Here is a 9,414-nt window from a genome sequence, read left to right as displayed (position 1 = left end):
AAGAACTAGAGAGGGTGTTGATTTAGCAAGAGGGGATCGTGGAGGATGGGGGAGAAGGAGCTGGCGCCTTTAATGGGCTGCCGCTTTTGAGATCCCCTCCTAATCCTCTTCCATCTTCCTAAGATTTAGCTAGATTAAGATAAGATTGCATGAGCTATCACCTTCACAACCTGTAGAGAGCTTGCACAACCTAGACATCATGGTTGGATTGATTTTGCGATTGCATCCTTGACAATTCTTCCCCTATGGTCGATAGTGAATGGAAGAGGACTTGTGGGAATGTTCTAAAACAAGATGGCATCATTGTTGAATTTTATAAGGGATTTTGGCATGTCATTTAGGATGTTTTGGTTAGTATGCTTAATTTTATGTGTTACAATGGTGTTCTATTAGAAGGGATGACTAATGATTTGAGTTAGTAGATATTGCTGTGATGCCCATCAGGGAAGCATCAAGGCTCCAAATGAGGCAACATTGAGCCTTGCAGCAGTGGCTACCTCTCTAGCCAACAAGAGCAGATCAAGCTCCCTCTCATTGCTCTACGCTAGGTCAGGGACGAGGCACACTACAAAAGAGGAGGGGGAGGAGTAGGACAGGGTGAGACAAAAGTCTCTTGTTGAGCAATGGGTGCTAGGGCCTAGCCAAAGAAATGAGACTTCGTGACCGATGATGGCAGATAGATTCTGAACACAAGAGTCACATTGTCATTGGTGTAGAGACAATAGAGGGAAGAGGATGGAGATGTAGGCATTTAGCAAATGTAGATTCCACCCCATAAGATCCATAGCTTGTAATGGGTGGAATCAATATCAAGAATTAAAAATCTTGACAAGGCAATAGCAGATTGATGGCCAGAAGTACAGTGGACCAATGCATATTTTCCATAGTTTCCACGCACACCAAATATTTGTGAAAATTATTTTCCCCTTTCATAGGCATATGACCATGGTGGATGCCCCTTGGCCTCCTTTGCCCCACTCTCTCTGAGTCCTCCTAGCAATGCCTTGTGCCTCCCCTTGCCTCGTGGAAATAGTAGCCCTCCTGGTGAGCATTTGCTCTCTACCCTACAACGACCTCTCCTCATCCATTGCTTCAACTTGCCTAGCCATGTGGTTGCCCTGCTATCCACCAAGATTCCTAGCTATGGTGAAAGGGAGGTGGCTCAAAAAAGTTTCCTTGTGCCCCTCAACCCTGTGTACATTAGGTTAGCTACTTCTTGTTAAATTATGCTAGTTTCATTATTATTGTACATTGTGTTAATCGGAATATCTTATGTCGGAACATTGTGTTGGATTTAATTATAGAAGTGGCTCTACACTATCTATCATTTTTTAAATAATAGATCAATTGTTTGAGAGCGAAGGATCTTTACAAAGGTAGTGCTAAATAGACTGAGTAGAACTAAAGAAAATCAAGTATAAGAGGCATCAACTTCAAAAATACTCCTCCACCATTGATTCAATGCAATCCCTCTGTGGATAGAAAGAAAAAAAAAGAGAGTGACGAGATTAAAAAACTTCAAAAAAATACATTCAAAATTAATGGTGTTCATCAAGATTAGAGATCAGTGTATGCAAGAATGCATAGCATCCTAATCTCATCCTAATGAAAAGGCCAAAAAAGAGCAATAAAGAGAGAAAATCATAGCATCATAATCTCATCTTAATGCAAAGGCCAAAAAGAGCAATAAAGAGAGAAAAGGTTTTTAGAATTATCTAGAATTCAAGAAAGCATGGTATCCTAATCTCATCCTAATGCAAAGGACAAAAAGAGCAATAAAGAGAGAAAAGGTTTTTAGAATTCTCTAGAATTCAAGAAAATGCGAGTGCTTAGTCATTTCAAAAGGAAAAGTGCTTATCCAATGGAAGCAACTCCAAATCAAGATCATATCTGTTCATCCAACAATCAAATGGGAACTTTCCATTGGGACCAAAACCTTGTGCATAATTTGCCAAGACTTGTCCGAAGATGAGAAAAATATCTTTTGCATGTCTACACATGCCGGGTTTATAACACTCAGGACGAATGCTTTCAGTGCATATGTCTACCTCATGGGTAGTCCTCCCCTTAGCGTTATTGTAGGTTTGTTGCCATTGCTACAAAGGCCATCCCTATTATTTGCAAGGCATGACATAACTGACATCCCACCCATGCAGCTAATCATCCCATCGCACTAGCAAAAAGAAGTGTCGGAAGATGACAGGGCCTATCTCACATCCAACTTCCTATATCTAACCACTCTTTCTACAAACATCATAACCTCACTTACCCTTGCTGCTACCACCCTCTTAACCTTCCTTGATCTCCATCCTAACATCTATTCCCTCCATCGTCTCTTTGCTCATGCCTCTCACCATTTTCAACTAACCCAATAGTCACAAACTTATGAGCCCTTCACACCTAGCTTTCCCCCCTCCCTTGCTGATCCTACCCTTGAGGATTACCAAGATGCTCAAACCATTTGCCTAGTTCTCCCCCCCCCCTCCTTTGCTCCCCCTTCTGCAACTATTACTCTGCCATATTTCTCCCCCATGTCCCTAGATTATCTCCCTGCCCCGTCATCACCTCTGACACTACTTGTGCTTCCATCAGTAGAAAATGACACAATATTTGATTTTGAATATCAGGTTCCAATGATGGGTATGATTTTGATGAGATACCACTTCCCAGTAACCCCATCAAGGAATTTTGGAGCAAATATCCTAATATGAAAACTTGAGGTGGATGGACCCTGGACAACTTTCCTACCAACCTTTGTTAGCATCAAATTAGTAAAGGTTGGATTAGCAAGTTGGATCCACAACCTCATTGGCACCGCCCTAAGCTCTTTGATGTCATCTTCTTGAAGGAGTACCTACGGGCACCTCCATGTCTCAGAACCCATCCCAAGTTCTATGCAGTTCCACGGCATAAAAAATGGAAAGCCAACATACACATTTTGGCTGAAGATCAAACCATTAATTGGCCAATGATCAAACCATACTTTGGTGTAGAATGGAATATCCAAGGCACAACGGTCCGAGCACTTCAGCAACATGAGAAAATAATGTGCGGCAACATTGATCGCTTCCTTCGCCTAAGTGCTATATTCTGTAAAACATTGGAATTCATTCTGGAGGTCCCATGTTACCTCAATTCCCATCTGCCTCCACTTAGTTTCAATCCCAATGAGTGGGTCGATGCTCAGATTATAGGCTGACTCTATCAAAGAGTGATCTTCTTAGAAGCACACCACATATCTTTGTTCGAGCAAATGGTGGATACAAGCCACCTGGAAACTGAGCAAAAATTTTATGGTGCTAAGGCTTTACAGTAGGATTGACTGGCATGACACAAGTTCCACACCCACTGGATTAAAGGCATGGCAACCCAGGTACGTGCTCGCAATAAGCCATAACCTGAGGACGGGTAATAAAATGGATCCGAGAGCATGTTGACTCTGTGCCAACATGAACTTAGGTAGAACAGAATGTGTGTGTAGAGTAGTGGCAAAGCTTTGCTTGTACTTGCATAAGGCTAGAAATAATCCCTCTTAGAAATCCAACTTGCATGTTCTACATGCAAGTTCTAGATGCAACTCCTACATGCGAGCTGTACATGCGAGTTCTACATGCAAGTTCTACATACGACTTCTACATACAACTCCTACATGCAACTCCTACATGCAGTTTGTACATGCAAGTTCTACATGAAAGTTCTACATATGACTTCTACATACAACTTCTATATGCAAGTTCTACATATGATTTGTACATGTGAGTTCTACATGTAAGTTCTACATACGACTTCTACATACAACTCCTACATGTGAGTTCTCTATGCAAGTTCTACATGTGAAGAGAGTGGGAGAGAAGTAAGGAGTCTCACTTTTAGCTTTCTCACATACACAATGGGGGAATACACACAAAGGTGGAGGCTGAAAACAGTTTTCCTCTTCTTAATTGTGAAAGCCAAAAGAACTCTCTCTTAGTACAAAAGCAATAGGTGAAACCTATATTTGGGTCTCAAACCGAACCTAGCTAACCTTGCATACTAACTGAGCCACTAACTAGAGTACATAAAGATAGCTATCACCTAGCTATTATTCATGGGCGGTGTACCAACCGCATCTATAGCTAACAAGTCGGTGACATAAATGCACAACAGTCACCTTGGCATATCACGAGTGGAGCTTGATATCTCAACACTCCCCCTCGAGCTCAATCCCAATTCTTGCACACCAAGCAGGTCTCTAAACTTGCGCAGCTTCTGTGCACCCAATGCCTTTGTGAATATGTCAACTACCTGATCCTTTGTGCTGACATAAACTAGATTAATAAAACCTACAAGAACCTTCTCCCACACATAGTGATAATGCACCTCAATGTGCTTTGTTCTAGCATGATAGACTGGTTTATTTGCCAATGGTATATTGCTCATGTTGTCACAATAAATGACAACTGGCCCATCTCTGATGCATATCATAAAGTAGCTTATGCAACCAAGCTGCCTCACATGCAACCGTTGCTGCACCCCTTTATTTAGCCTCTATGCTCGACAAGGCAACTGTAGGCTCTTTCTTGTTGCTCCAAGTGATTGCAGCACTCTCAAAAGAAAACACATATCCACTGGTAGATCATCTATCAGAAATACTACTAGCCCAATCAGCATCAGTGTACCCATGCAACTGTATATGAACCCCAATCTCATAAAATAGTCCATACTCCAATGTGGACTTTACATACCTCAGTATGTGTCTAGCTGCATCCAAATGCGGTCTCCTTGGAGCCTGTATAAACTGACTTACCAACCCAATAGCATAGCTCAAATCTGGCCTAGTAATAGTCATATAAATCAAACTTTCTGCTATGCATCTATACATAGTAGGGTCTTCTAGAAGCTCACCTGCATCTGCAGTCAACTTCACATTCTGCTCCAAAGGAACTAAAATAGGCTTACAGCCTGTCATCCCATATTTGGATAGCATGTCCAATCCATACTGCCTCTATAAGAGTCATATCCCACTTGTGGATCTAATCACCTCAATGCCCAAGAAATAATGCAGCTCTCCCAAATCCTTCATCTCAAACTTCTGCTTCAATAGCATTTTCACATGAAGGATATCTTCATCACTATCACCTGTGATGATCAAATCATCAACATAAATGACAAGCAGCATAATGCCTTTCTCTGTTTTTCTCACATAAAGTGAGAAATCTGCCTTGGAAATCTGAAATCCAATAGTGACAAGATACTGTCCTATCTTGTCAAACCATGCTCTAGGTGCTTGCTTCAAGCCATACAAGGCTTTCTTCAACCTGCAAACAAACTCAGGATGAACAGCATGAACATAACCTGGTGGCTACTCCATATAGACCTCTTCTTGCAAATCACCATGCAAGAAGGCATTCTTTACATCCATTTGATGTAAAGACCATCCCTTTGATGCAGCCATAGCAATGACTGCTCTTACAGTTGCCATCCTTGCAACCAGACTGAATGTTTCTTCATAATCAATGCCATATGTTTGTGCATACCCCTTGACAACTAATCTTTCCTTGTATATGCTCATAGAACCATCTGCATTGTGCTTCACCTTATAAACGCACTTGCAGCCAATTGCATTCTTGTCTTTAGGCAAAGGCACCAATTCCCATGTAGCATTTTCTTCTAAGGCATCCATTTCTTCATCCATGGCTTTCTCCCATTTTTCTTTTCCCATGGCTTGCTCAAAAGAAGTGGGTTCTGGTTCATGTATCACTTTGACCATATAGGCATAGTGAATGGCTATAAATCCATCATATTTCAGCCTATCCATAGGATACTTAACTCTGGTAGACCTTACTCCAGGTTTAACAACAGAAAGAATACCCAACTCATCATCAAGGCTCTGTTTTGAGCCACTGGGTTCACCATCCACATAAGAGTGACCTACATTCACATCAACCATCGGCTGATCTACTTTATCTTTTCCCTTTTGTGATACTTGCATACCACTATCTGCATTGCTTTGAGGAGATTCTCCTAATCTCAATCTACCTGTCCATGGTGAAGTATGTGAACCACTGCTAGAGGACACTATAGGTCCACTAATATTTTGTGATTGCTGCTGTGAATTCTGTGCAGCATTACCATTTTGTGCATCTACATCATCAATCACATTTACTGGTTTATACCAGCTGCTCATCTCATCAAAAACATCTCTGGTCACTATAAACTTACGAGTAGAAGGGTTATAACATCTATACCCTTTCTGCTGCAAAGGATAACCAATAAAGATGCATTTCTCAGCTTTTGGATCCATCTTGGATCTCAACCCATCTAGCACACGAACATAGGCAATGCAACCAAAAACTTTCAAATGAGAAATATCTGGTTTCCTACCAGTATACCTCTCCTCTTACATCATGCCATGTATTGCTGCAGTGGGAGTCCTGTTCATTATGTAGACTGCTGTAGCAACTGCTTCAGCCCAATAATAATCGGGCAGGTTTTTTTTTGTTGAGCATGGAACCAGATACCTCTCCAATATGCTTGTTTTTCCTTTCTGCAAGTCCATTTTGCTGTGGGGTATGACTGCATGAATATTGCTGCTTTATGCCATGCTCTTGTAGGAACCTTGCAAACTCATTTGAGAGATACTCTTTTACTCCATCTGACCTTAGGCATTTTATTTGCAGGCCTGTTTCTTTCTCAACCATAGCTTTAAAAGTTTTGAAATGCCCAAACACTTCACTTTTCTTTTTCATAAAATACACCCAAACTTTTCTATTGTAGTCATCAATAAAAGGGACAAAATAATGACAGCCTCCAATACATGCATCCTTAGTAGTTCACACATTAGAGTGGATTAATTCCAATGGCCTCTTACTCTTTTGAACATGTCTAAGAAATGGTTTCCTTGCCTGTTTTCCAAATTGATAGGCTTCGCATACCTTATGCATTTCTGCAACCTTGAACTTAGGCAATCCTGCAACAATATTTTGGGCCTGCATTAATCTAAGTCGATGTACATTAACATCACCAATGCGTTTATGCCAGATATCAATATCTGCAACTACATCGGTCCCATGTGGAAACATTATTGCACTTAGTTCAGGCATGTCTGCATCCAACGTAAACATCCTACCCTTCTTCTTCCCTTTTGCTATCAAGCGACCTTTCTTTTCCATATCCTCAACAAAGCATCCATGAGGATTAAATCTGACCTGCAAGCCCTGCTCAACCATTTGACCAACAGAAACTAGGTTCTTGGTGATATTCGGGACATGAAATACATCATACAGGTATTTCTTTTTCCCATCCTACATAGACAAAGGAATTTTACCAATCTGCACAATAGGATGTGCAGTATCATCACCAGTCTCCACAAATCCTGGTCTTTCCATTTTCCTTGCATTATGCATCCATTCTGCATGACCTGTCATGTGGTTTGATGCACCTGAGTCAACATACCACACATCATTGCTTTCTTCTGCACTTGTCACAGAATTGGTCATGTGCTGCACCATAAACAAATGCTCATTTTTGTCACCACCCTATCTACTAAAGGATGCATATGCAATTTTCCATTCATGATGTCATTCTGCTTTTTGTAGTAGTCTTTAGCCATATGACCCATTTTATGACAGTAATAGCAATCAACATTGATGTTTGCATTTTGGCCTCTCTACCATCCACCATGACCTCTTTGGCTCCCCCTGCCTCTAAAGTTACCACGTCCACCTCCATAGGACTGGTTTTCTTGAATTTGTTGCATATTCTGATTACTGCCATGGCCTCTAGATCGGCTTGCTCTACCTCTGCCTCTACCTCTTCCTCTTCGAGCATTTGAGTAGAAGACAGTTTCTTTTGAAGCTCCTCTTGAAAAAGATGCACCAACATTTCTCTGCTCTTCAGAAATTAGAAGAGAAATCAACTCCTCAAAATCAGAAAAATTTTCACGGCCGGCAATGGATGCCCGGAATTGTGCATAATCCTTTCCTAGACCATTCAAGGTCACAGAAACTAAAGCATCATCTTCCACTGGCAACCCAATGGAAGCAAGTGCATCTGCAATCTTCTTCACCTTCATGTGGTAGTCATTGATACTCATAATTTCTCTCTGCACATTAGGCAACTCTTGCTTGAGTTGCATTTGTTGAGATATCGAGCTCCACTCGAGATATGCCAGGGTGACCGTTGTGTACTTATGTCACCGACTTGTTAGCTGGAGATGCGGTTGGTACACCACCCACGAATAATAGCTGGATGACAGCTATCCTTATCCATCTATGTCCAACCCTTGCAATGTCTTGGAAGCTCATCGATCTTGCCCTCATTCTTCAAACATGTGAGATATCTTAGCCATTCCCAATGGTAACAGTGGTTGGAATTATGAGGCAAACAATGAATGGAAAAGAATACATGTTGGAAGAATCGACAAAATGTTCACCTAAAGACGATTCGGTGAGCTGCCTGATCCAGTGTTGTCATCTTGGTAGCTACCTTCCCCTTCCCAACACCACTGAGTTCACTAGACTCTCTAATTTTCAAAGAGGTAAACATACACTCTCTTCCCTCCAATTTGATGTCGTCAAAATACTGACCAAAACTGTAATCAGAATGTAGGGCAAACAACCGCCCAATGCTTTTTAGCTCCTCAAGCACACCAATGGCATGATTTTCAATCTTCTCCAAGAAAATTTCTCGGGCCAGCCACCTGTGATAGTAATATGCCATCGCATTGGAATAACAAAACACAAGAAGTAATATTATGATTGCCAAATCAATAGCACAAAAAAAGGAGACTTAATTGGCTTACGCTCGGTATGGAATATCTGAAGGAGGCATGTGCTACATATTCCGCATGATTGTGCTAGCCTCCAACAAAGACAGGTACTGAATTTTCTTCTCCAATTTCAATGGTGCAAGGGCAATGCACTTAATCTTTTCAAGAGTGATAACCTTCTCCACAGCATCAAAGTTCAAAGAAAATAACTTGGCTTACCAAACATCCCCTAGTTGGGGTTCAAGACAACTGAGCACCTACAAAACATTACTGGGCATGATTTCTGGAACTTTTTAAATTGACCAATGTACTTGAGCCATAAACCAAGAGTGAATTTACCCATCCCATCCAATCGGATATTTTTCTTTGCACTGCATCTATCTCCTTCTTCTCTGCCATTGCTCTCTCCTCTATTGGAACTACAGATTTGATCCTCTCTAGAGCTCTCTTGACATCAATGTTAAATTCAGCCTGCAGGACATAATGAAAGCAACCAAAATGCACCTTTTAGCATTGACAGACAATCACTGAGGCTTTTCATAACAATAAAATCTTAGGGTGGATAGAAATATTAGTATCACCTAGAATACAAGCCGTGCCAAATACCCTCTGCTCAAAGGGTACCAACCAGCATTCCCCCTAACCTCCTTGGTTCTAGCATTGTT

The sequence above is a fragment of the Dipteris shenzhenensis genome, chromosome 2 (assembly GCF_047967505.1).
Source record: "Dipteris shenzhenensis isolate YYH24624 ecotype China chromosome 2, Dip_SZ_1.0, whole genome shotgun sequence".
Classification (NCBI taxonomy): domain Eukaryota; kingdom Viridiplantae; phylum Streptophyta; class Polypodiopsida; order Gleicheniales; family Dipteridaceae; genus Dipteris; species Dipteris shenzhenensis.
This window is presented reverse-complemented; position numbering follows the sequence as displayed.